At 34.3% G+C, this 27,318-nt stretch overlaps 1 protein-coding gene across 3 annotated transcripts in view; it reads right to left on the bottom strand.

Annotated features, from left to right (window-relative positions):
* The window catches only part of OXCT1 (3-oxoacid CoA-transferase 1), a 181,553-nt gene that overhangs the window by 45,942 nt on the left and 108,293 nt on the right, over window positions 1–27,318 (bottom strand). The gene's annotated exons all lie outside the window — the stretch shown is intronic.

Here is a 27,318-nt window from a genome sequence, read left to right as displayed (position 1 = left end):
TCAAATAGAGTTGTGAAGAGTTAGGCACACTGAACAGCAACAACAAATGATGTCATTAAGAAGAAAGCCATCCATAACCAGACATGCTAAATATCTAGCAGTTATTGTTTCCCTCCTACTTTCACTAACAAAATAGTCATTATAGTTTTTCTTCCCCAAAATGTGCAATTATTTTAACAAAATGAGAGTATGTAATTTTTAACTTTAAATTATTTTAGTAATCTTAGAAAATTGTTATTCTCTGAGGAAGAAATTAGACTGTCCGGTCAACAAGAAATCATAAAATACTAGGTTTCATTAGTCTTTTATCTTCTTCCTTTCCAGCATATTCAGACAAGAAAATAAAAAACAAGTTTTCCTTCCTTTTCAATTCCCAAATGATTTCTGAATTTAAAATGAATTAGTCCCACGAAAGAGAACATTCTTCTGTAATTGCAGAAGAACCAACTACTAATAAAAGTTATATTTTACATTCTCTAGCTGCTGGTGAAGCTGAGTTTCTAAGTAACTTCCATCAATTCAATTGAAGTTAACAATGTTTAATGAGCACCTACTATGTACTTATACAGTGCTAAGTATCTTTCCTCAAGTAAAAATATCATCCCTGGGGATCAATTTCCCATCTCCAATTGCCTTTCAGACAGCATCTTAAATTCAGTATGTCTAAAACTGAACTCAAATATCTTTTCCCCAAATCCTCCTCCTTTACTAATTTTCCTATTACTATTGAGGGTAAGAGCCTCACAACCTAGGACTTGTGGACTTGACGCTATCTCTCATTCATCCCCGCCATATCCAAACTACTGCCAAGACTTGCAGATATCATCCTTACATCATCTCAAACATGTGGCCTTCTCTAACAGGACCACCATTCGGGCAGGCCCTCATTACCTCAAGCCTACTGATGGGTCTCACTGCCTCAAGATTCTCCTCACTCCAATCCATTAGCCACCCAATAATTTTCCTAAAATATGGGTCTGATCACGTCACTCCATCTATTCAATAGGGAGCCAACGGCTCCCTATTGTCTCCAGGATCAAGTGAAAATGCCCCACTTGGCATTCCTAACCTGCTCCCACCTTTCCAACACACTCACATCTTACTCCTTACCACATCTTCTTCCTGGCCTCCTGACTATTCCATGAACAAGACACTGTCTTCATTCTCAGCATTTTCTCTCTCGTCCTCCACTCCTGGAATGTTCTCTATCCTCAACTTCACCTACTGCCTTCTTTGCCTTCCCTTAAGTCCCAGCTAAAATCTTAGCTTCTACAGGAAGCCTCTTTCTTGATTTCTAATTTCTTAATTCTAATTCTTTACCTCTTACTTTTTTCCTATCTATCCTGAATATAGCTTATTTGTGTTTGTGTATATTTACTTGTTGCTGACTCCATTAGATTGTAAGCTACTTGACTCCCTTTTGCCTCTTTTTGAATCTCTAGTATTTATTAACACAGGACCTAGCACATAGTAGGTGTTTAATAAATGTTTATGGATTGACATGTGGCACTGTGAAAGGACTTGGAAATTAGACCTGGGTTTAAACCAGTCTCAGGCACTTGGTGGCTATGTGACCTTGGGCAGGAGTGATAATCTGCCTCACTCTCCTTATCTGTGAATTGGGGATAGAAATAGTATCTACCTCCCAGGATTGTTGTCAGGATAAAATAAGATATTTGTAAAGAGCTTTGTAATTTTAAAGTTCTCCATAAATGGTTAATTTTGTTGTTGGTGTTACATATTCCCTGCCCTCAAGGAGCTTATAGTAAAATAAATTGGGAAACAAAATATAAACATATGAAACAATTCAACAGTAATCAAGACAGCAGGGTTCAATGTGCGTATAAAAATGATGTAAGATTGTTTTTCTTGTCATATGAACTCTTTCCTTTCATGATGATTAAAAACACTTGATGAATGAAAAGTTTTTAAAATGATGGCAAGAAAATGAGATAGAAAGATGATCTGTTATAAGTTACTTATATAATCTTTCAAAAATGATTTTATTACTAAAATACTATGTAATTAGACATTATAATTCTTATCCAATGCCATCTTGTTCTACAACCGTATCATAAGGACTATCATCCTTCTTAAAAGTGACCTTGTCTGGAGGATTCTGGGAAGAGAGAAGAATAGGTCAGACAACTCCAAGGTTTCCAGATTTCCCCTAGAAACAGAACAAAATTGTGTCTCAGGGAGAATATATAGCAGTAAAAACAAGTAAGAGTTTGGGCAGACGGCCCAAAGGAAGATGTCCGGATTGAGGTTTGGCCTGTGTGAAGTGTAAACTGTGTAAATACCTATCGATTGGATTCACTGAAACAAGTGGAAAGCACTGGGAGACAGCCTCAGGCCCAGCCCCAGCCCCAGGAGTGTCACCTCCCAGACAGTATGACAAGTCCACCTTGAGGGGGGAAGATCAGGCCCAGCTCCACTGCCACAATGAGGCCCTGGGTGAGCAGGAACCAGCACACACCCAGGAAGGCCAGAAGCAGTAGGACAGGGAGGCTCCTGGCTGTGGACACTTACAGGAGGGCAGAATTCTTGGTTTGGGGTTCCAGTCCACAGGGGAGAAGCAAAGGAGGACTCAGACCAGAGATACCATCCCCACACCCCAGGACTCATGGTGTTTACGCCAACAATCTACTATGGACTTAGGACCATGCCTAAATGAAGGGGCAGGTCAGTTCTCCTAAAGACTCCACAGCTGTGGATCATAACACTTGAAGGGGTTGTAAAGCAGCCTTTACTAATGCAGATGTTCCTCGTGGATTGGGAATGAAATAAATTGGAGGCAAGAGGAAAGAGGAGAGAGGAAGGTCAAAGAACAGCAACTGCCTCTTATCTTCTTGTATCATCATCATCATCATCATCTGCTCACATGAAGAGATCCATTCTACAGATCTGAGTTAGGCCTCCTGCAGCTACTGGCAGGTGGCTCCCGTATCACAACAATATTATAAATAAAAAATAAACAAGCAGGCAAAGGATAAGGAATCTAACCACAGAAAGTTACTATGGAAATAGGGAAGACTTCATCAGAATAGAGTAACATTAAATGATCATCAACCCAAAAAGAATTCACAGAAGAACTCCAAAAAGACTTTTAAAATCAAATGAGAGAGATTGAAGAAAAATTGGAAAAAAAAACAAAATAAAACAATCCAAGAAAAACAAATTTTATGAAAAGAACCTCTACCAACTAGAAAAGGAGATTCAGAGTCTTAAGAAAGAAAATGACTGAAAATTAGAACAGGGAAAGGGAAAGCTAGCAAAGTTTTAAGAGACCAAGAAATAATGAAATAAAATATAAAGAAAGAAAAAGTAGAAAAGAATGTGAAATATCTCATAAGGAATCTCATAAGAAAAGCAACAGATCTAGAATATATATCAAGCAGAGCAAACATGGGAATAAAAATAAAATAAATAAAAATTAAATAAATAATAAAATTATCCAGAAGTCTTAGAATAAGAGGAAAAAGTAGAAATAAGAAAAATTCACCAATCATTACCTGAAAGAAATCTAATAAAGAAAACCTACAGGAAGATCATGGTCAAATTTTGAAACCCTCAGATCACAGAGAAAATATTATGAAGAACAAGAAAAGGAGTAGCTAAGTGGCGCAGTGTAGAGAGCATCAGCACTGAAGTCAGGAGAACTTGAGTACAAATATGACCTCAAATACTTAACAGTTCTTGGCTATGTGACCCTGGGCAAGTCATTTAACTCCAATTGCTTTAGGGGGAAAAAAGAATAAAGAACAAGAAAAAATATAGCAAAGTCACATTTAGAGTCACAAAAGACCTAGCAGCAACTATACTAAAAGATGGTGGGTCTTGAAACACTATTTCAAAGAGCAAAAGAACTGGGGTTGCTATCAAAAATGTCATACCCTGCAAAGTTAAACATAATATTGAATTAAAATAATGGATATTAAATAAATTGCCAGATTTCAGGATTTTGTTGCAAAAAAGACCTGAACTTAATACAAAATTTGACAGATAAGTTCTAAGAGACATAACGTAAACATCAAAGACTTATTTTAAGGGACTCAGCAAGGACATACTGTCTATGTTTTATATGTGAAAATATAAACCATAGGTCTAAGAGTGTTATTAATAATTGGGTAGTTCAAAAGAAAGTAGATCAAAATATGATGTGATGCTAAAAGAGCAAAAACATGTAGGAAAAAATAATGAGTAATTATGCTATATAAATGAGGTGAAAGTAAGAACTAACACAGAAGAGAGAAGAAAGCTGAAACTTTTGGAATCCTACTCACATTGGGAATGGGTTAAAGTGGCAATAATACCTATATATCTAGAAGGGCATAAAGGTCTTATGAAGTTATAAAGAAATAAGAGGGGAAGAAAATAGGATAAGAGGGGCATAGAAGGGTGTGTAGATTTACAGGAATGAGAAAAAGAGGGAGGAAATGGGAGGGGAGAGGATGGGAGAGATACTTGGAGGTGAGGTAGGTTAAGAAATAGCAAGGCAAGGTAGTGGGGTAGAAGTAAAACAGAGGAGTCTGCATGAAAAGGAGGTAAGAGATACAAACAAACATCATAATGATCAAGAATAGAATTTATTAGGAAGAAAAAAGCAGGTATAGTAATCACTGATCTCAGACAAAGCCAGAGCTAAAATAGATTTAATCAAAAGAGAAAAAATAGGGAAACTACACTATAAGTCAGCCATATTAATCAATATTTTAGATTACTTAAAATAATAGTGTAAGTTAAAATCTTGCTATGGTATAGGAAATAATAAATTTGTGGATTTAGAAAAATATAGAAAGATTTAGACTTATGAAGGATATTACCTACCATCAGAGAAATAAAGGACAAAAGAGTATAATATGGTTTTATGTATATGCATATAAATGTATATGTGTATATGTAGGAATCTCAGTGAGTCTTTGGCATGCCTTTATGTAAATCTGTTTGCTGAGAACTTTGAAATTTACTCCTAGCTACTTGATAAATCTCAGGAAACATCAGGAGGATTGGCCATCTTCCTGGTGCCTTTATCAATAAATATATCCTTTATGGCAGGCCTATGTTAACTCCAGAAACCTGGCTAGTTCCTGCAGTAAATATGTAATCCTCCAAAAGAAACAGACAAATATTCTCTTTGATAGATCAATACAGCATCCCTGTACCCGAGGGAGCTGTTCTGTCTCAAGGGTCATGTATCAACCGAGAATATTTAGCATAGTGCCTTCTTTGTTCTCAGCCTATAAAAACCCTTAGTGGAAAGGGACTCTGAGAACTCAGTTAGGAGGACTGGTCCCACTCACCTAACACCATTTCCCACTCCAAAGTCTGGATAGCTGTGACTCAGATTCTCTCAGCTGTTGGAGCTTCCTTGAAATGGTGAAGATGTATGATGTATGTTGTCTGTTTCTTATATTGTCTTGGTGATCACCATGTCTACTAATTGCACATTAGTTTCATAGTATAAGTTTCCCCTTTTCTTAAATCACAGTTCTGAGCATTAATAAACTTGTACCCAGACTCTTTAAGACTATGCCTGTTGAATGTGAATTTTGAATGTAGATTGATTCTATAGAATATATATATATATATACATGTATATATATATATATATACATGCATATATATATTTTTATATATATATGTCTGATTATAGATATTTATCTGTATGTTTGGATATATGTCTATATGTCCATATGTACATACAAATACATGTATGTATATTTTTATGTGTATTATCTGTGAGAAAAATATATGCATTTGTGTATGTATATATAAATATCCATGCTTAATTGTAGCCTTCTTGGGGGAGATGAAGGGAGGAAAGAGAGAAAAAAAGAATAAAGTAAAAAAAAAAAAAAGCATAAAAACTAAAAAAAACCTATAAGGAAGCAAAAAAAAAAAAAAAGATGGACAGTTCTGAACATAATATATAATATATGGGCTGCTTGAAATAGAAATTTATTCTCATATTTTTGTACAAATGGCAATGTCATTCAATTTTTTTCTTTTTTTCTATTTTGTACTTAAGTTTTAAATAAGTACATTTTTTAGAAAAAAGAAAAAGACTTTCTATAACAGCTGTTTACTCCTATTAAAAGGTGAGTCCCTTACAGCAAAAACTATTATATTTCCATTTGCATAGCACTATGCTTAAGCATGTAGTAGTTCCATAATAAATACTTTTTCATTCATTCATCCAGTGATGATTAATCTCTGAACTTATATTTGCATACATCTAATTTTTTAAAGAATCTTATTTTAAAATATTTTGTGACATTTTAATTGTACTTATTAAAACTTAAATAGAAAATAGAAAAAATGAGATAGAAAAAGAAATACAGATAAAGAAAAAAAACGTTATGTGCACCGCAGAACAAAAGGATTCAAAATATGAGACAAATTTCCTTCTAAAGAAAGCATATATAACAACAGAAGACATTGTGTTCAGAACTGTTCATCTTTGCTTCCTTGTAGGTTTTCTTTTGCTCTTTGCTGTGTACTTTTTATTTTTTTCCCTTTCCTCCCCTCTCCCTCTTCCAATCAGGCTACAGTTAAGCATGGATATATGTATGCCTATACACATACATACACACACACACACACACACACACACACACACACACACACACACACACACACAGCTATGCACTTATATACCTACATACACACCATATAGACAGATAGATAGATATAGATATATGTGTATATATATATATATATATATAATATGTACACACGTAAATTATATACATCCAAAATAATATTAATATGGTTGACATATAATGCAGATGGCTCTCTTTTGATTGGATCTTTTTAAAATTTTCACTTTGAGATCAATGATTTATTATCCCTACTTCCTTTTTTCTAATAAATTCTACTCCTCAAACTCTTATTGTATTTGTGTATATCTCTTATTTCCTATCCCTGCTGGTCTCTACCCACTAGCTTCTCTTGCTATTATTTAATCTCCCCCTATCTCAAGGATCCCTCGATTATCCTGTCTCCTATCTTTATCCTACTCCCATTTATCTACACACCTTTCTCTACTCTGGCTTATTTCCTATGTTCTTCCCCTCTTATTTCTTTATAAATTTTTTAGTTTTATACCATACTAGAGATATACATATATGTATGCATACACAGACACATATATATACACATATATACATATACTTACACAACACATATATGTGTATTGTTTTCTCTTTAAACCATTCTAGATTAAGATTTCAGAACTACTGGCTTTCCTCCCCTAATTTCTCAGTGTCAGCTCTTGCTCTCACACCTCATTGTATAATATAATTATTGTTTTTACCTTTTCCAACATGGTTTGGCTTTTTAGAATCACATCATAATCAGCTATATCCCAATATTACTTTTGAATTTCCCAATAACTAATGGCAAGTGATGGCCATATGACCTACATTTCTACATATAAAACATAAACAGTTTGTCCTCATTAAATCTCTTGAAATTAATCTTTGATGTTAAATTTTCTATTAAGTTCAGGCTTGTTTGCCACAAAATCCAGAAAATCTGGCAATCCGTCGAATATCCTTTTTTCCCTCTCAGTATCATACTTAATTTTGCTAAATATGATATTTTTGGCCATCACCTTAGTTCTTTTGATTATCAAAATATGTTGGTGTAAGACCTGTGGTCTTTTACTATAGCTACTGATAGTCCTGTGTAATTCTAATTTGAATCTTTTTTAATTTTGATTTTGTCTGAGATCAATGATTACTATACCTACTTCCTTTCTAATAAATTATATTCATCACTCTTATTGTATTTGTGTAACTCTCTTCAGCATATATGAATTGTTTAAGCTTTTATTTTCTTATTTTTTGATTGCTTGTCAATTTTTCTCTTTGATCTGAGGATTTCGAAATTTAGCAAAGATATTCCTGAATATTCTTCTTGTAGGAACGCTTTCATGTGTTGATCAGTGGCTTTTTTTTTTGTTTCTATTTTCCTCTCTTGTTCTAATACTTTAGGACAATTTAATTATTTCTTATAGTATTGTATAAAGATTCTTTTTTGTTTGTTTCAAAAAGTCCAATTATTCTTATATTTGCTCTGCTTTATATGTTCTCCAGATCTGTTGTTTTTCTTATATCTTGTATTTTATTCTATTTTTTCATTTATATTTTGTTTTATTATTTCTTGATCTCTTATAATTTCACTGGCTCCCTCCTTGCTACTCTTCTAATTTTCCAAGAGTGATTTTCTTTCTTAGGACTCTGGATTTCATTTTCTAGTTGGTAACTTTTTTTTCATAATCATTTTGTGGTTTTTTTGAATTGTTCCTTTTTCTTTTTTCCCCCAGTTTTTCCTCAATCTTTCTGATTTAATTTTAAAATCTTTTTTTTTTAAGTTACTCTTTGGGGGTAGGAACATCTTTTTTTAACTTCACTATCCTCTTTTGAAAATGAACTTTGATCTTCTCTGATCTCATAGTAATTTTCTATGGTTGAATCCTTTTTTACCAGCTTTTTTTTTTTTTTAATAAAAGTTTGTTCATGTAATTCCCTCTAGTCCTAAGGTGTGTGTGTGTGTGTGTGTGTGTGTGTGTGTGTGTGTGTGTGTGTGTGTGTGTGTGTGTGTGTGTGTGTGTAGCGGGGGGTTAGTGCCTCTGATCTCAGGTCCTCCTCTGATTCTTCCTTCTGACCTGGAATACCAAACCAAGAAGTCCCCCCCTCTAGAAGCTGGGAAGCTTCTGCATTCACTAGGTGTGCTAGTATTTCTCTCCCAGGGCATCCCTTATCAGCAGAGATTCCCTCAATCATCCCCAACTCGACACCCAGCTCCCAACACTGTCCCAGATTCCTCACCTGCCAAATCTGATTTCCTGTCTCTTCTCTCTGAGTTTTTCTAATGCTACAGTGTCCTGTTCTTTTTCTCTCTCCTTTATGCCCTTCCTATTTCTTTATTTGAGAAGTATTATCTGATTCAAATGAAACTTGTTAGGGATTTTTTTAATAGACTTGTGATTTCACTAGTTTAAAAAACTGCACGTGATGCAGATTAGCATTATTAGTATATTATTAAATTATTAGTTCTTAAAATTGCTTAAGACTGTCATGGGATATTGGTACACTGAAAGGTTATCTAACTTTCTCAGTATCATTTAGTCAGTAGATATTAAATCAGAACTTGTATTTGGGTCGTCCTTATCCTTATCCTCTGCTCCCTATCTGCTACTCACTATTGAAGAAAAACTTCTTATAAATTTCGATATGTAAAATATTACACAAATGTTTCCAGTGAAAGAATGAACAGATTTCAAACAAATTTTTTGAGATGGTGAGTAATTAGTAAAGTAAAATGCAATTATAAACTTAGAAGTTATATAAAAATTCTTCACCATCTACCCTTCTAAAATGCTACAAAACTGACTGCTGAGTTTCTTTTCTCTTTTTTCCTGCTTAGCTAATAAGCAATACAAGAAACAAAAAGGACATACATCCTGAGAAATAAGGGAATTACAAGAATTTTTATAAAATGAATATCAATTACAATTTATTGCTGCCTTCAGGTTCAATACATGGAGCATTTTAACTGCTGAATCACAACAAGGTTATAATTGTGACTCAACAATTTATTTGTGATTTAATGACTTAAATAATAAGGTTAATGACCCCTGCAGTGCCTTCTTTGCCACTTACTCTTGCTTCCTAACTGCAAACAATAAAACTAATTTATCAAAAAGCATGTGGTTCTGGGAAGACAAGAATCCTCAGATACACCTCCTATTCTGAGCCCTAAGGTCATGTTAAAGGCCTTTGTTCAATGAGCAAAAAAGGCAAACAAAAAAATTCGCTTATTTTTAAAAATAATGAGACATAAATCGCTTAAAGGAATATATTAAAATACAAAATATACAACCCTATGTGGTTTTCTTGTTTGATATGAGTGAATCTTAATCAACAACTAAGTGGACAGAACTCCTTTACTTTTCTACTTTTCCCCCCAACTTCTTTTAAAACTTTGTATAAGACACAAGGAAAGGAAGTCTCCAAGGTCTTGTACTCTTAGTGACCTAATGTTATTGTCTGAATCATTATCAACCTTTGAATACTTGGTGAAGGTCTTCTATGTATAAACTGTTGTCAGAGACCATGAATAAACTTAAAATAGAAATTAATAAAACCTGAACTTCTTACTCCCAAGATTTCACAATGTTCAGATAAAGCCAATTTTCCGTTTGTGGGAAAGCAAGAACCCCTTAGTTCTTTATTAGTTTCCTAATGCCATGATTTACAAGTAATTTTTGTTTTTCATATCCATTTAATTGTATCTGACATACACCAGACTGTTTGCTAAATGTGTATATACCCTGGGCCCAGGCAGCTGAAAATGAATATTTACTTTCTCTGAAAGCAGCCTACAGTGGTAGCTAATTCTCAGTTACAAACTTTAATGATTACACCTGCACCCAGTGCAAGTGTAAATGAGTATCACTTCACTATTCAATCTGGAATCACACATTCATAAGAGTTAGAAAAAGAATCCTAAAGGTCACCTAATCCATTCAATCTTAATTATGTACCCAGAATTCATGCACTATGCTCTGGCTGGTTTACAAGATATAAAAAGACTCAAGAAAAGGGGTTTGTCTATCCTTTGATGGACCTATTAACTCTAACAAAATGCAACTCTGTTCTATGACCATCTATTGCACTGCATCTCTCCTCCCCTTCCTGTGGTTATTTCCACAAATCCAGACATGTCATTAGTCAGGAAGAAGGAGCTAATGAGTTGAAAGAAATGTTTGAGGACAGAGTCAAAACCACCCCTGGGGGTGAAAGTACAAGGACATAAAATGCAGGCAGATGGTGGGCCCACAGCTCCATCTTCATGCACAAGTAGTCGAGGCATTTGCAGAATAAGTTGAAGTTATTTCTTACATGAACAACATCAAAACCCAAAGTTATTCTGCAGCCTCTAACCCTAAATGGCTTCTTGGCTGTCAACTAAGTTGTCAATTAGTAGTTTATGTAATTCACAGAATCAAGCACCACTGGGACTATATAGTATACAGTTATATATTTATTCTCATTGCTAAATTAATTTAAAAGTTCAGCAGTAGAAATTTTCTTATATCCTGTTACTTTTGGTTCTACTTTCAATCTGTATCAGAAAAGCTTAAATGTCTCTAGATTCTACACTTCATTCCACAAGAATGAAAATGAACATAGAGTAACCTGGAAATCAGCCAGATTTCTTCTGCTATTAAATAATGTCTCTCAGGAAATAACTCAGTTCCCAACCTGGATGAAAATGTGATTTTCTGTCTCTGAGTGAGGGGAGGGTGTTTTTAAAGTACAAATTAATTAATTAGATTTTCGGAATGGAATCAAGTACTAAGGCACCTAGACAATACACAAATTGGATCACACAGCAGTAGGATTAAAGATTTTGAGCTGAAAGTTACTTTCTACCTAAGTGAATTCCCAAAGTCATTAAATGACTGAAAGAAAAATATTTTAATGAGGAAGAGAGGCAGTTCACATGTGGTAACTATGAAAAACTTACATTTTATTGGTTTAATCTCTAGGAAAGCCCCAAAATAAAATATCACAACAGAAATGATAGATAAACTGCAAACAAAAGGTGGAAATTAATTGCTTTAGTACACAGTTATTTACTCCCATATAGTAATATTTCTAACTATTCATTTTCATAGAAAATGGAATTACTGTAGTTTATTGGAGGAAAAAAATAGCCTTCCTCTCCTACTTTTTTTCCTGATCCCTCAGATGAGGTGGGGGATTAAGAGGAGCAAATAGAACACACAGAGCTAAAAATAAATTGCTCAGGTGCCAACACCTTCTATCACTCTGATCCCTTTTTTCCTTTCATATCCCCTTTCCAGACCTCCGCCTTGACTGCAGACTTCCAAACAGTACAATTATGGAATTATTGCAATTACATCTGCATCTCTGACAGCTATATTCAATTTTACATATGGAGATAGTAACTGAAAGAACATTATTAAAAAATACCACCAAATTGCTGGGCTCAGCTAAGGGGGTAAAATAATGCAACAACCATTTATATATATTTTTATATATATATATATATATATATATATATATATATATATATATATATATATATATATATATATATGTATGTATGTATATATATATATATATATGTATATATATATATGTATATGTATATGTATATGTATATATGTATATGTATATATATATGTATATGTATATATATATATATATATATATATATGCTGGGCTCAGCTAAGGGGGTAAAATAATGCAACAACCATTTATATATATATATATATATATATATATATATATATATATATATATATATATATGTATGGCTTATTTTGGATTTCAAATGAAATTAATACCTATTCTGGGTAGGGTATTTAAATAACTTCCTCCTTATTTATATACACCTAAGATTTACTCTCAGACTCAATTTATCAATTTAACCAGCTTAAAGCTCTCCCACAGGGAGAGACCAGTCTTTAAGGATCCTGTAGCATTCTTCCAGGGCAGTTTTTATAGCCACAGAAGCTGAAGCAAATGATTGTGCTTACCCAATTGCTCATGTAAAATACAACTGATAACAAACCCAAACTGAACCAAATGAGACTGTTCCCTGCCAGTCACAACTCTTTTCCTCTCTCTAAATATAAATATTCCCCAGACAACTTTTGCTTTATTTGGAGTCTGGAGATGATGTGTTTCTTTTGAAGGGAAAAAATAATTCAATGCATTGAACCTTTAAATGAGTCTTTAAATTTTTTTGTTAGGAATCTCAGAAGTCGGAGCTTTGCTAAAGATTGCACTGGGTCTGGATGAAGGGGGAGGGAAACTGTGTTCCCTTTAAGATTATCACTCTGAAACTGTGTTCCCTTTAAAATTATTACTCTGAAACCATGTTCCTTTTTGATCTATGATCCCTTTTGGAGTCTCCCCCCAGATAAGTTATCTTTTGGGGATGCCAGACTCTTTGATTCAATTAGAAATCTTAATCAAAAAGCATCCTGAAGTGTTGTTAATTCCAATAGGAGATGTGGGCTGGATACTGATAAGCATCTAGGCTCATCTTTCATGAGCACCTTCCTGCTCCCCACTCACACCTCGGTTCAGGTGGTCTAGAGTAAGTTCTCACTGGGGTTTGCAGTAACAAGGCTGGTAGTTGGGAAAGGAGGAGGGCAGACAAAAAAAAAAAAAAGCTAAGCATCCCAGGAAGCAAGGCCTTATCTAGGATGTAGCTTCCTCTTCAACCTGAAGCCTCAAAACTCCTTTTAAAAGGCAGTTTCTGAACTCAGTCTTTGCAGAAGGTCCAGAGCAGCTTGCTAGGACTCTGCCCACTGAGAAGGCATTCACTTCCCAGTGTCAGCTTCCATTTCCCTAATAGGACTTTGCCACTAAAGAAGTCAGTCTCTTAGCAAAACTGACTTCCTATCCAACAATAAACTTTCGTTTTTGCCAATTAAAAATTCAGGTTCATAAATTCTTTCATGAAGTACCTGTGTGCTGACTGACCATAAGGGGATTTTAAAAACTCTCTGACTGCCACTAATCTCATCACTTACTGCTATACCTGGAAAGTTAAACAAACAGGAAAAAACAAACAAACAAACAAAACAGTAACCACAAAAGGAATTATGGCCTTTGGTTCTAATAAATTAATTCAAGTATCTATTAATAAATACTGCAAAGTAAAGGAAAATGATCCAGTTCTTGATGAGCCAGAGAACCCTGTGGAATTCAAGGAGAATAGTCCAAAAGTATTTCAAAAGAGAAATGAGAATTATGAGAGCAGGGTTTATGACCTGCACAGCAAAAATAATGGAGGATATAAAAATTGGAATGGACTGCATCACCAAAGAAACAGAAGAAAGAACAATAGCTTGGGAAGCAAAGAATAATCTAGAAGAAAAGGAGTTTTAAAAGTCATCAATCCTATTCCTTTATTTTACAGATGAGGAAACTAAGTGACTAATTAGGCCACACATAGCCTGAACATCAGAGGCAAGATTTGAACCCAAATTCTCTGGCTCCAGAACCATTCTACCATGCTAACTTGCCTAAGAATGCATATTCATTTCCAAATATATGCAATATATGAAATGTTGAAAAGATGTAACTGACAGGCCTGGTGCAACAGATCACGTATTGCTGGGGGGCAGGGTTAAGAGAATGAGTAATTAAGGCGAATATATCTTGAACATGACTGGGAGGATGCTGGTCTGCTCAGACACTCTTGATGTTCTCTCAGATTTGACATACAACATAAATGCTGGCATTGCTGTATTCTCTAGTCTGCCGGATACCTATGGTTGGACTTGGATTAGCTGAGAAGAGTTGTGAAATCCAAATGCAGAATTAATTCTAGTGTACCACATACTCCTCCTATCACAGCAGGAGCAATCTTCCTGCTCCCCATGGCTACCTGTCCTCTCACTCACTCAGGCTTGCCTCCGTTTCTCACCTCATTTCAGGTAGTCTAGAGTAAGTTTTCACTGGGGTTTACAGTAACAAGACTGGTAGTTGTGAAAGGAGGAGGAGCGACAAAAAAAGCTAAGCATCCCAGGAAGCAAGGCCCCAGTATTTGTCACAGACTCCAACTCATTTCCTCACCACTTAGAACCCTATTTTGCTCCTACTGCAAAGCATGAGATAAAATTACTGAATATTTGCATCTAGATTTCTTTTAAAATGTAAATTAAAAGCCAAAACCAGGTATTTTACTTTATTCCTTTGTGTATCCAAAGACAATTTTATCATCCATCTAACTTGCCTTTCCCTATAGAATAATAGCCGAAAGAAAACCATACACCTATTTGTATTATTGTGTACTCAAAACCCTTTAAAGATCTCAAGAGGACTGTGTGCTTACTTCAAGGACAAGTGGCTAGGACAGAAATTATGAAACTCTTATTTTTTTTTCCCTCAGTGAGAAGGGAAACAAGAAACACTGGTCAGAAGTAGCAGATGATGGAATGGGAAGCAAATCATTCCCTGGGGCACCAGGAAAAACAACATGGTAGTGTTTTAAGTTTTGCAAAGTGTTACATAGTGTTTTAAGGTTTGCAAAGTACTTTCCAGATGTTATCTCATTTGATCCTCTTAATAACCTTATGAGGGAAGTGATATCAAATATCCTCAAGATTTCCAGGAATCTCTTAGATTATTCTCTTATATTTACATATATAATTTATATATATGTGTATAGACATATATACGTCTGTAAAATGGGGATAATAATAGCTCTTTCCTCCCAAGATTATCATGAAAATCAAATGAAATCATACTTGCAAAGGATAGCATGATGCCACATACTTAGTATCATATAAATGTTAGATACTTTGAAGAAAGACCAAAAAAAGATGATTAGTTTTAAAACATAATCTATGTGATAGTCCATGCAAAAGAGTACATGGAAAGCCTTTAGGTATAAAGCTCCTATGGTAAGTTTATGAAGGTGATATAGGTAAGAATTATACAAAGTAGGCACAGAAGGATAGCTTCTGATCTGCATTTACAGAAGGAACATCAATATTTATAAGATGTCTTATTTCAACAGGAATAATATCTAAACTAATTCTGTATATCTCCCCACGTAATCTGATGCTAAAAGGGTTAAACTCTCAGTTACCTAGAAACTTCAATGATCTAAGAAAGATTTCTTTCCCAAGGATTTTGGATTAACAAACAAACCTTTGAATAATCAGCTATGAGTATTCATTTCAAATTCCAAAACAATGCTAATTTACAATTTATATCATTTGCAAGATAACACGTTATCTTTATATAGCAGAGAAACACATCAGTTTGAAGAAAAGTTATTTTATACCTTCCAGCTCAAGCTTTAGATTAGAAAGATAATTTTTTAATCAAAATGTTACATGGCATGCCCTGGTAGTATTATATCAAATGGAAAACAAAGAGATTAGCCCTTAGATTACTATCAGTGAGGAGCTGGTAACTCTCTTTAAGGCTGTTGCTTAAAAGGCTCCATGAAATGTGATTTGGTCATTACAAAAAGAATTATGGCAGCTGGATAGTTCTGCATTTTAAGACATCATCAGTAGTCTGTTTTTCAAACATTGAGCCCATGTCCTCTGAAGAATCAAACAAGAACAGGAAGATCCGGATGTACCAGCATGACCAATTGAGATTGGTCAGTAAAGTAAACAACATCCAAAAAAGGGAGGTTCTGGGGAATTGTGTTCCTTTGGTGTTCTATTAGAGACTTTTACCACTGAAGTTGCTATTAATCCAAGGAGCCCAACCTGGAGTCATAATAACTATCTTTGTGGACACACACACACACACACACACACACACACACACACACACACACACACACACAGATATAGCACCAAAACTCCCAAGAGTTTAAGATGAAGAGCTTAAGACTTTGTAGAGGTTACCTAGTCTGACCCCTTCATTTTACAGCAAAAGAAACTGAATTCTGGGCAAGTCACCTTTGTGGGTCTCAGTGTCCCCTTTTGCAAATTTAGAAAGTTTCCCAAGAGAGCACTTTCAGCTCCAAATTCACAAGCCTACCTGATAATCGTTTTAAAAGATATCATTTTACACATACCAGATTGGTTAAAATGACTGAAGGAGAAAGTTAACAAATGTTGGAAGGGATGTGAAAAAATTGAGACACTAAAAATTCATTGTTGGTAGAATTGTGAAATGATCCTACCATTCTACAGAGCAATCTGAAATTATGCCCAAAAAGTCATTAAACTATATCCGTTGACCTCAGCAAAATCACCACCAGGTCTATTTCCAAAGATGATTAGGGAAAAAAAGAAAAAGACCTATTATGGTCTAAAAACATTTATAGCCGCTCTATTTGTAGTGGCAAAGAAATGGAAATTGCAAGCATGCCCATAAATTGGGAAATAACTGAACAAACACACTGTGGTATGTGATTATGATGGAATATTACCATGCTATAAGAAATGATGATTCAATGATCTTAGAAATACGTGGGAAGATCTGCATGAAATAATGAGGAGTGAAATGAACAGAACTAAGAAAACATTATATAGAGTGACAGCAATATTATGTTGAGAATGACTGAATAAGTTATTTTAACTATTATAAATATTCAAATTAACTACAAGATATATAAACACTATCTACATCCAGAGAAAGACCATATAAGTAGGTATATGATTTACATATATGTGTATAGACACACACATCTATTTCTATCTAATGGAGACCATCTGTAGGGGAAGGGTGAGAGAGGCAAGAAAAAAAGGAAAAAATTACATGATATCTAAAAAGAATAGAAGATTATACACAGTAGATTTGCCATTCATGAGCAATCATCTTTTTAAAATTATTCTATATTATGGAAATATTAGTTTTATTCAATAAATTAAAAAAGAAAATACATTTAAAAAAAATACATCTTTGTAGATTAGTCCTTTGTTATAAATATAATTCTTACCTCCACTTTTATTATGGGGGTGATTTTCCAAACTATGTCCCATCTTACTTAGATCCTCAATGGGATTTAAGAGGAGGGAAAGTATCTCATTAACTACCTATTCGAAAGAATTATTAGCTTGCTTTTCAAAAAGGAAACACAAAACAATAAAAAGTTAAGTAAATTGCATAGGAATAAATGGATTCAACTTCTGCTGAAAGGTAATTGAATCCCCAGGAAAGAAAAGCCATTTACTCTTATTTTTAGACACAATGGCAACAAATTTGGTTATCAGGCTTCCTAGTCCACAGAAGATTAAAAACATACATTAGACACAGAGGATGGAATAAGGAAGGCATGTCAGCTTTAAATAAAGAAATACATAAATTGACTATTATAACAAGTGAGAAGACAGAAAAAGTGTAAAAAGCCATAGCTTTTTAAAAATCACAAATGTCTAGAAACATTTAGTATAGTGACAAGGAGATCAACACATCTATTCTCTGAGGACATTACTATATTACAAAATGACACAATAATTAATAATCCTGAAAAATCGAGAAATAGTTAAATAATATTATTAGTTTCACTTTGCATCTTTTAGTTCTGAGTACAATGCTTTCCACATTGTGATTTTGTTATAGATGATGCATACAAATATTATATAACATAAAGTTAAGATAGCATAAAAAAGCTATTATAGTAACAGGTATGTTCAAAACACAAATCTAGAAGAAGACAATGACTCCAGAATATCTACAAGCAAAGCCACAAAAATTAGGTACAGTTTGGACACAAGTCCAATCAGAATTTCTGAAAGAGTTAAAGCAAGAGGTTAAAAAAAAAAGAAAGAGCAAAACCAAATCAATTAAGAATTGTAGAAGCAAAAAAGAAATAAGAAATGAGGACTATGGAATAAACATATAAAAAGAAAATTAATAGCTTGTAATAAAAGTTTCCACAAACAACAATGAAATAATCTTACTTAAGAAAACAACTCCCTAAAATTTAGAATGGACCAAACAGAAGCTAATAACTACTTGAGACATCAGGAACACTAAAACAAAAGGCTGAAAGAAACAGAAGTGAATCTGAATTATCTCATAAAAAGAAAGGATCTAAAAATAAAACAGAGAATTAAAAAAATTATTGGGCTACCTGAAAGCTATGACCAAAAAATTTTTTAAAAACTATAAAAATGGACATATTTTAATAAATCACAAAAGAAAACTGATCTCAGAATCAAAGGACAAAGTAGAAATAGGATTCATTTGTCATCTTATGAAAGAAACTCCAAAATGAAAACTCTTAGGATTATTATAGTAGAAAACCAGAGCTCTCAGGTCAAAGATAAAATTCTGTTTCCAGAAATGTTAGATTCTTACTAAGTGCTAAGTCTGTACTTAACAATTCTCTAGTCCACACCTTTTGGTTCCGACCTTTAAGGGGAGTTTTACCCCTTTGAACTTCTGGGGAGGAGCTTACATGTTTAAAAGGAGCAAGTTCATTGGTAGAAGTAATTTTCCCACAAGCCCTTGCGTTCTCATACTCCCATTCTCTGGGAGGATAAAAGAAGACACCATTGAGCAAGGAGTGAGTCTACTCTAGGACAGAGTCTGGCCGGGAGATTGAGTTGAGACAGCAGATCTCCTCCCAGAGAGCTATCGGCAGTTTCTGGAGACAACAGGACATTACACAGAAAGAAACACACAAATATTGAGAAGACCCAGTCAGGATCATACCCCATTTAGAAATCACTACTCTTAAGGAGCAGAAAACTTGGAATATGATGTTCCAGAAGGCAAAAGATAGGAGCTTGCAATCAAGAATCACTTACTCAGCAAAACTGAGTAGGATGCTTCAGAGAATATATAAATACAAAGTAATACAGCATGCATAATACTTAGGATTCAAAGATTCAGAATTAGACAGCATTAACAAGAAAGAAGATCACAAAGTCAAGAGGTACTAAAACTATGCTCTGTACAAAAATGGGAACTGTAGGAGATGGGAATCAGAAAGGAAGACAGTCCAGGTGTAGATGACAGCCTGTGCAAAATTAGGGAAGGCTTTTAAAAGAAGATGCTGTTTTCAATTGCATTCACATTTGTACTTCAAATCAACCTGTCAATATGGAAAGAGAAATTTCCTAGTTTTGGAGATATTTAAAACACTATTTCTTCATGATAAGTTCTTAGTTAAAACAAACTATTACCTGAGTATTAAAGAGGGAGCATAGTATATGAATCAATAAGAGTGATAGACTTAAAATCAGGAAGATCTGGGTTCAAATTTGGCCAGATATCCACAGACAACTCATTTAACCTCTATATTCTCTTCTATAAAAGAAAATATTACCTGTCCTATGTCACTGGCATGTTGTGAAAGTCAATAAGATAATATATGTAAAATATTTTGCAAATTTAAAAATGCTGTTCACCAAAAACATTTGGTATTGGCTAAGAAATAGACCGGTCAATCAGTGGAACAGATTAGGTACAAAGGACAAAATAAGGTACATCTATAGCAATCTAGTGTTTGATAAACCCAAAGATACCAACATTAGGGATAAAAATTCATTATTTGAAAAAAACTGTTGGGAAAACTGGAAATTAGTATGGCAGAAATTAGATATGGATCCACACTTAACACCATATACCAAGATAAGATCAAAATGGGTCCATGATTTAGGGATAAAGAATGAGATTATAAATAGATTAGAGGAACAGAGAATAGTCTACCTCTCAGACCTGTGGAGGAGGAAGGAATTTATGACTAGAGAAGAACTAGAAATCATTATTGATCACAAAATAGAAGATTTTGATTACATCAAACTAAAAAGTTCCTGTACAAACAATACTAATGCAAACAAGATTAGAAGGTAAGTAACAAATTGGGAAAATATTTTTACAGTTAAAGGTTCTGACAAAGGTCTCATTTCCAAAATATATAGAGAACTGACTCTAATTTATAAGAAATTAAGCCATTCTCCAATTGATAAATGGTCAAAGGATATGAACAGACAATTCTCAGATGATGAAATTGAAACTATTTCCACTCATATGAAAGAATGTTCCAAATCACTACTGATCAGAGAAATGCAAATTAAGACAACTCTGAGATACCACTAAACACCTGTCAGATTGGCTAAGATGACAGGAACAAATAATGCTGAATATTGGAGGGGATGTGGGAAAATTGGGATACTGATACATTGTTGGTGGAGTTGTGAAAGAATCCAGCCATTCTGGAGAGCAATTTGGAACTATGTTCAAAAAGTTATTAAATTGTACATACCCTTTGATCCAGCAGTGCTACTACTGGGCTTATATCCCAAAGAAATACTAAAGAAGGGAAAGGGGCCGGTGTGTGCCAAAATGTTTGTGGCAGCCCTTTTTGTTGTAGCTAGAAACTGGAAGATGAATGGATGTCCATCAATTGGAGAATGGTTGGGTAAATTATGGTATATGAAGGTAATGGAATATTATTGCTCTGTAAGAAATGACCAGCAGGAGGAACACAGAGAGGCCTGGAGAGACTTAAATCAACTGATGCTGAGTGAAATGAGCAGAACCAGAAGATCTCTGTACACTTCAACAACAATACTGTATGAAGATGTATTCTGATGGAAGTGGAAATCTTCAACATAAAGAAGAGCCAAATCACTTCCAGCTGATTAATGATGGACAGAAACAACTACACCCAGAGAAGGAACACTGGGAATTGAATGTAAAATATTAGCACTACTATCTATCTACCCAGGTTACTTATACCTTGGGAATACAATACTTGACGTGCAACAAGAAAATTGGATTTACACACATATATTATATCTAAGTTATACTGTAACATATTTAAAGTGTATGGGATTGCCTGTCATCTAAGGGAGGGAGTAGAAGGAGGGAGGGGAAAATTTGGAAAAATGAATACAAGGGATAATGTTATAAAAAAATTACTTGTGCATATATACTGTCAAAAATTTATAATTATAAAATTAATAAAAAAGAGATAAAAAACAATAGTTTGCTAAACAAAGATAAGATCATTTTAATATGAGTTTATGTGACTATAGTGTGTGAAAGAGGGAAAGGGAACTTGTGTCTCTATGATTATTAAATTTATCTGGCTGAGAGATCACCAATCCAAATGAAAAAAAAATGCTGTATACCAGCGATTACCATTAATTAATAATTATAATTCTAAAGCATAAATATGTAATTGAGAATTATTATTAATAAATTAATATATGTGTGTTCCTTTATACAGAATATGAAAGTAAGAAGGAAAGTTCTGGTCTATGGAAAGTACCAAAGTCAATTTTTATCAAATGTTTTCCTCAAGACTCATTTGCTCTTAGCTGCAGGGCATCTTCGTCATTCCTCTGCATGGTTTATTTGATGTTAAATCATATCAGCAATCCCAGTATTTATGATATTACCATTAATGAGTTTCCTGGAGGTCTCATCCATCATTGTTAATGCTTCCCTTTTCTCTAAGTAAGCTGTTTAATGGCAAAAGACTGTTTCATCTATACAAAACAATCATTAGGTGGAGGGATTATATTTATAACAAATATTAAAATTTTCTTCTCTCTTCCGAGAAAAAATAGAGGAATTTACTCAACAGAATTGTAAAATTACAAAGCATTTCAAAACTAGCCTACTCTGGGATAGATATCTGTATCTATGTTTGTTGTTGTTTTCTCAATCATGTCTGACTCTGTGACCCCACTGGGGTTTTCTTGGCAAAGCTATTGGAGTAGTTTGCCATTTTCTTCTCCAGCTCATTTTTTAGATAAGGAAACTGGGGCAAACAGAGTTAAATGATTTGTCCAAGGCACACAGATAGTGTCTGAAATCAGATTTAAATGCAGGAAAATAATTCTTCCTGAGTGCAAGCCTGTATTCTATTCACTGTACCACTGTAGCTATAGCTTTATCTAGTTTTACCAGCTATAGATATTTATATAGAATTATACATGTATGTTTGTGTGCGTGTATATATATATATAAACACATACATATATACATACACATAAAAATAGATTTTTATATATGTATATATAAGCTGCATGTTTGCATGCATGTATTGTATTCTGGAACTTCTATGTGGAATATGTCCTCCTTAGTTTTACCTATTTTCAGGAAAGTTAACTAGGCAGAACTGTTCAGAGGTTTGCATTGGAAAATGTCAGCTTTCAGTTTCTGACCTGAGTTTCGTGAAAAGATCAGCAAACATTAGTTCTCATAGTTAAGCAGGTATTTACTAGCCATCCCAAAAAAAGTAAATAGAAGAGGCCGCTATGAAAATCAAAATTGCATAATATAGTGGTCCCTCCAAGCTCCATCAAGGGGAGAGGCCAATACTTGATCTGTCTATAGTTTCTTGTCCTCTTCCTGTTTACACCAATGCAGAATCAAGACAAGGTACAGTGATGTCAAATAATCTTATCTGCTTCCTATGAATGCTGCTGCTATGTCTTTTCTTTTCTGCACCATTTTCCCCCTTATTCCTGGTTTGCTAGCCTCAGTTAAAAAGCCTAGCTCTTCAAAAGCATAGCACCATTGAGAGCTTAATCACTTAGGTAATAAAAAATAGTGTACTCTTCATTCATACAGGTTAGCATATCTCATCAAATGATTCTTTGGTTGATTAGAAATGAATGAAAATAGAGATTCTTTAACCTCAAAGGGAGGGTTTAAGGTATTTAGGGAGATTTAGAGGATTTCTTTCCATCTTTTTCACAGAAGCAGAAATGTCACCCACATAAGCATGCATATTTCTATGGGGTTTATTATTTGCATTATAATTTCAATCAAGTAATTGCAGTTTTAACAACTTCACAGGCTTGTTATATGTTATATATGTTATATGTAAAAGAATCTGTGATTCCTTTACTGCTTTTAATGGGAAATCTTTTTTGCTCCCTGGATGAAAGCAATAATGTACATGTAAAAAGAATTAATAGACTTTGAATTCAGTTCTAGCCTTTAAACATTATCACTATTTATAATAAAAACAGGATCTTCCCAAAATGGAAAACTTATAAAATAAACACAATATATTCACTGGGAGTGAATTATAAAATTGAGCATTAGTTTTCAACATAATGTTTTTATGACAGTCAAAAATAGTGGTATTTTTAGATAACCAAATATAGTATCCAAGTACAGAACAATATTAGCTTATGTTCCCAACTACATCCTAAATTCTTAAATCATATTAGAAAGGTTAAAAAAAAAAACCTATAAACATTTTTCAAATTAATTCTAGGGACTGGGCAGTTTGGCTCTGCTCTGAGGAACTTTGGAGATGCTAATTGTGCCCTGACCACTAAATGGAACAAAGAAACTAAAATCCGTATCAGTGGGTCAGTCCAGTATTCTCTGTTTGGCAGAGCCTGTATTGAGTCAGACTACATTTATCCATGACTCTTCCCACTCTTATCCAGGTGAGCTGAGAAATACAAGGACCTGCACAGATCACTGCAACAAGTAAACAGAAACAGGCTACCTCATTTTCCCCAGGACCTTTATGCAGAGAGATCAAGAGCTGGAGTGTGGAAAGGACAAGTTCCACAGTAGAGAGACCAGCTAAAGAGTACTCTTCAGCTGGGGGAAAGACCACCACTCAAAAGGCCTATGTCTCTTTAGCATCAACTTGTTGTGCAAAAAATATTCACAATAAACGGTGCCCCTTTCAAATTCATAAAGGCAGAGTAGGAGAAGATCACCTGTACAGAATCAAAGAGAGAACATATTCAAGAATTATACAGAATTAGAAGGGCATGAATAGGTTGTGGCCTGTACTACTGGAGGGTAAAAGCCACATGAATGAAATCCCAGAACAACAGAAATAAAGGATGAATTAAATATTATAATAGATCTATGAATTTGTCAATATATTTTCTCAAACAATCCAAAAATGCAAACCCACCCAGTGCTATCTATGACACATGATCAATCCATCTTTTATTTTTAATTATATATTTATTTGCTATTGGACTAAAGTATGGCATTTCTAGAATTTTAAAAAGAAAGTTATGTAAAATAGGAGCAATGGGTTAGTAAAAAGAGCACTGCTCTTACATCAATTTTGAAATGACCTTCAACAAACCATCAAGGTACAAAATACATATAGCTATTCCAATTTACCTTTTTTTTCCCTTCCTCTTCCATACATACACTTTAAGCAGAGTAGATCAGAAGTGACAGACATATGTCCCACAATACTACCAAGTGTAACTCCAATATAATTGAGAATCACTCAAAATATGTTAAAATGAAGTAACATATAGATAACAATACTTTTAAAACCAAGTCAATATGTAGCCTGTGGGGATCTAAATGTATGGATTCATAGTGCCCATTTCTGAGTTCGATGCCACTGGAGCAGATGAGAAGACAGAAACATCAATCTCCTCCATGCAAAAAAATTAAATTAAATTAGTATTTCCAGAGCAAGGAAACACTGCTTAATGGGCTGAGTGCTAGACATCAGGAAGCCTTAGTTCAGATGCTACCTATGATACAGGCTGGTTTATGATCCTCTTAGTGACCTAGGCAACTGTCTTAAAGTTTTAGTCATGTAGCAGAGGCCAAGCTGTACTGACAGAGGGAGTATGCTTATTAAGGGGTTATTACACCAATCTAGTCCGAATATATTTGACAATATATTTACTTGACAGTAAAAGATATATTTACTGAATTTCCATGGGCTGCTAAGCATGGTAGAAGGCATATGGCAGCTAGACAGTAAAATAAAGTGCTGGGCTTAGAGTCGGAAAGACAAAAGTTCAATTCTGGCTATAGAAACAACTTACAGAGAGACCTTCACTCAGTTTTTTCGTGTATAAAATGGGGATAATAATCCTACCTATCTCCCAAATTGTTGTGAGGATCTAATGAGATGACAATTGTGAAGCGCTTACCATAGTGCCTGGCAAAGAGTAAATGCCCTATAAATGTTATCTATTAGTATTAAGCAGTATTCTATTAGTATACATTCCCTCACAACTTTTGGCTGTCTTGAAAACTTATATATATACCTGTAATGCGTATGCTTGTACTTTGTGGAATGTCATAATTTAAATGTTCTTTTTGTTAAAATGTTGCAATGAGGTAGTTCTCTGTAAGCAATTCCTCCTGTCCCCACATCTAGAGGGAACAGGGGTTCAGCTTTTCCTCAACAGTGTCCCCAAAAGATCAGTAAACTCCATGCACATAGTATGTTGCCCAACGCAATTCTGATAACCTATTTCTTTCAAATACACATACACAAACTGAAAGAACAGTGGAATAATGGGATACTAGTAGATCTTCATACTTCAAAAATATTTTGTTTCAGTCTTTGCTATGTAGCATATCAAGCTAGTAGTGCTCACGATGCTGTGCTCACGTACACTTGGTATTTCCAACAGGCTGCTACAACATAGTATAATCTCAGTAAACAGCTGCTGTGGCTGATCACACACATCTGTTTCCCTTTCACATGCAATCACCCACAGCAGCTGTTTACCAAAAATAGGCAATGAGAAGAAAGGACTAGTCATGTATTTTGGAACCGTTCTGAATGTAGATTCAAAGGACTGGCAACAGAAATAATATTTGATTGGGACTATGGTACTCTGTGACTACCCTAAGGCTTGTTCTGACTCTCCAATCCCATCACAGTAAGTATGAAACAAGAAAAGATCTATTTAATCTAGCTTTCCCACTACTTATGCTCAAGGCAAAACCATTCAAACAAACAATAAAACAACAAAAAGCCAACAAGTGCATTTGCATCTATACCTGAATACTAAAAAGCTGCTGAAGACCAGGATGAATGGTACCCCAAATCCCCATTCTACTGCCTTGAAGGCTGAAGGTAATGAAGATAACTGAGCAGACAACAAATAGACAAATTGAAGATATACACAACACAGAAAGTTATTAAACCCAATGAAACATAAAGGCAAATGAAACAGTGTAATAAGGATGAACTCCAAGCTTGACTGCCAGCTCCTGCAATAAAAAATGTTTCTGAATTTTATAGCTCAGCATAAATCTTTTGACCAATGGATGACTTAGTGAGGATGACTAAGAAGGATATTTTTTTAGTTTTCTGCATAACAAGCAAAGATAAGGGTTTTATTTTCAGATTCAATTTAATTGAATATTCAACATTTCTATAGTGATTTAAGGTTTTAGAAAGCACTTTTCATGTACTGCTTCATTTCACCTCAGATTAATTTCTAGAATATATATTGTCAATTCACTTTACATATTTTGTGCCAAACATTGCTAAAATAGCCAGTATGGGTCAATGTAACTTATTTTTTAAAAAGTTCTTACTGATATTTTCTATTTTTCATATCCTTATAGTTTTCCCAAACTGGTATAATTTCCCCAAACTGGGGAAATACCATATTCCCAGTGCCCTGTTTCATGTCTCTTATTACATATCCATCAGAAACTTGAAGTTCACCTGTACTAAATTCAAAACTGACAAACTGAGCTCATCTCCTTCTGAATTTACCCTTCTTCCTTTCCTATCTATAATTCCTATATCTGTTCTGTTGAGAATATCACCATTGTGGTCACACAATGTTCAAGCTCAGTATTAAAAAAAATAACTTGATTATGACTGAAAGAAAACACAAAACTTTAGGATAAAGTATGAGCTATCTGAGTATATTATGGAGATTCACAAAAGATTCTGAAAATGTAGAAGCCTTTAACTCAATGGATTGGGTGCGATCCTTTGATGGAGGCTCTTTGAAAATACAAAGATAACAAACCTATGAAATAAGAAGGCGCAGATAGATTGTGAACCACAGTAAGTACTAATATTGATGAGCTGGAAGGAACCCCTAAAGATAACATAGTG

Source organism: Sminthopsis crassicaudata, chromosome 1 (assembly GCF_048593235.1).
Source record: "Sminthopsis crassicaudata isolate SCR6 chromosome 1, ASM4859323v1, whole genome shotgun sequence".
NCBI lineage: Eukaryota > Metazoa > Chordata > Mammalia > Dasyuromorphia > Dasyuridae > Sminthopsis > Sminthopsis crassicaudata.
This window is presented reverse-complemented; position numbering and strand designations above follow the sequence as displayed.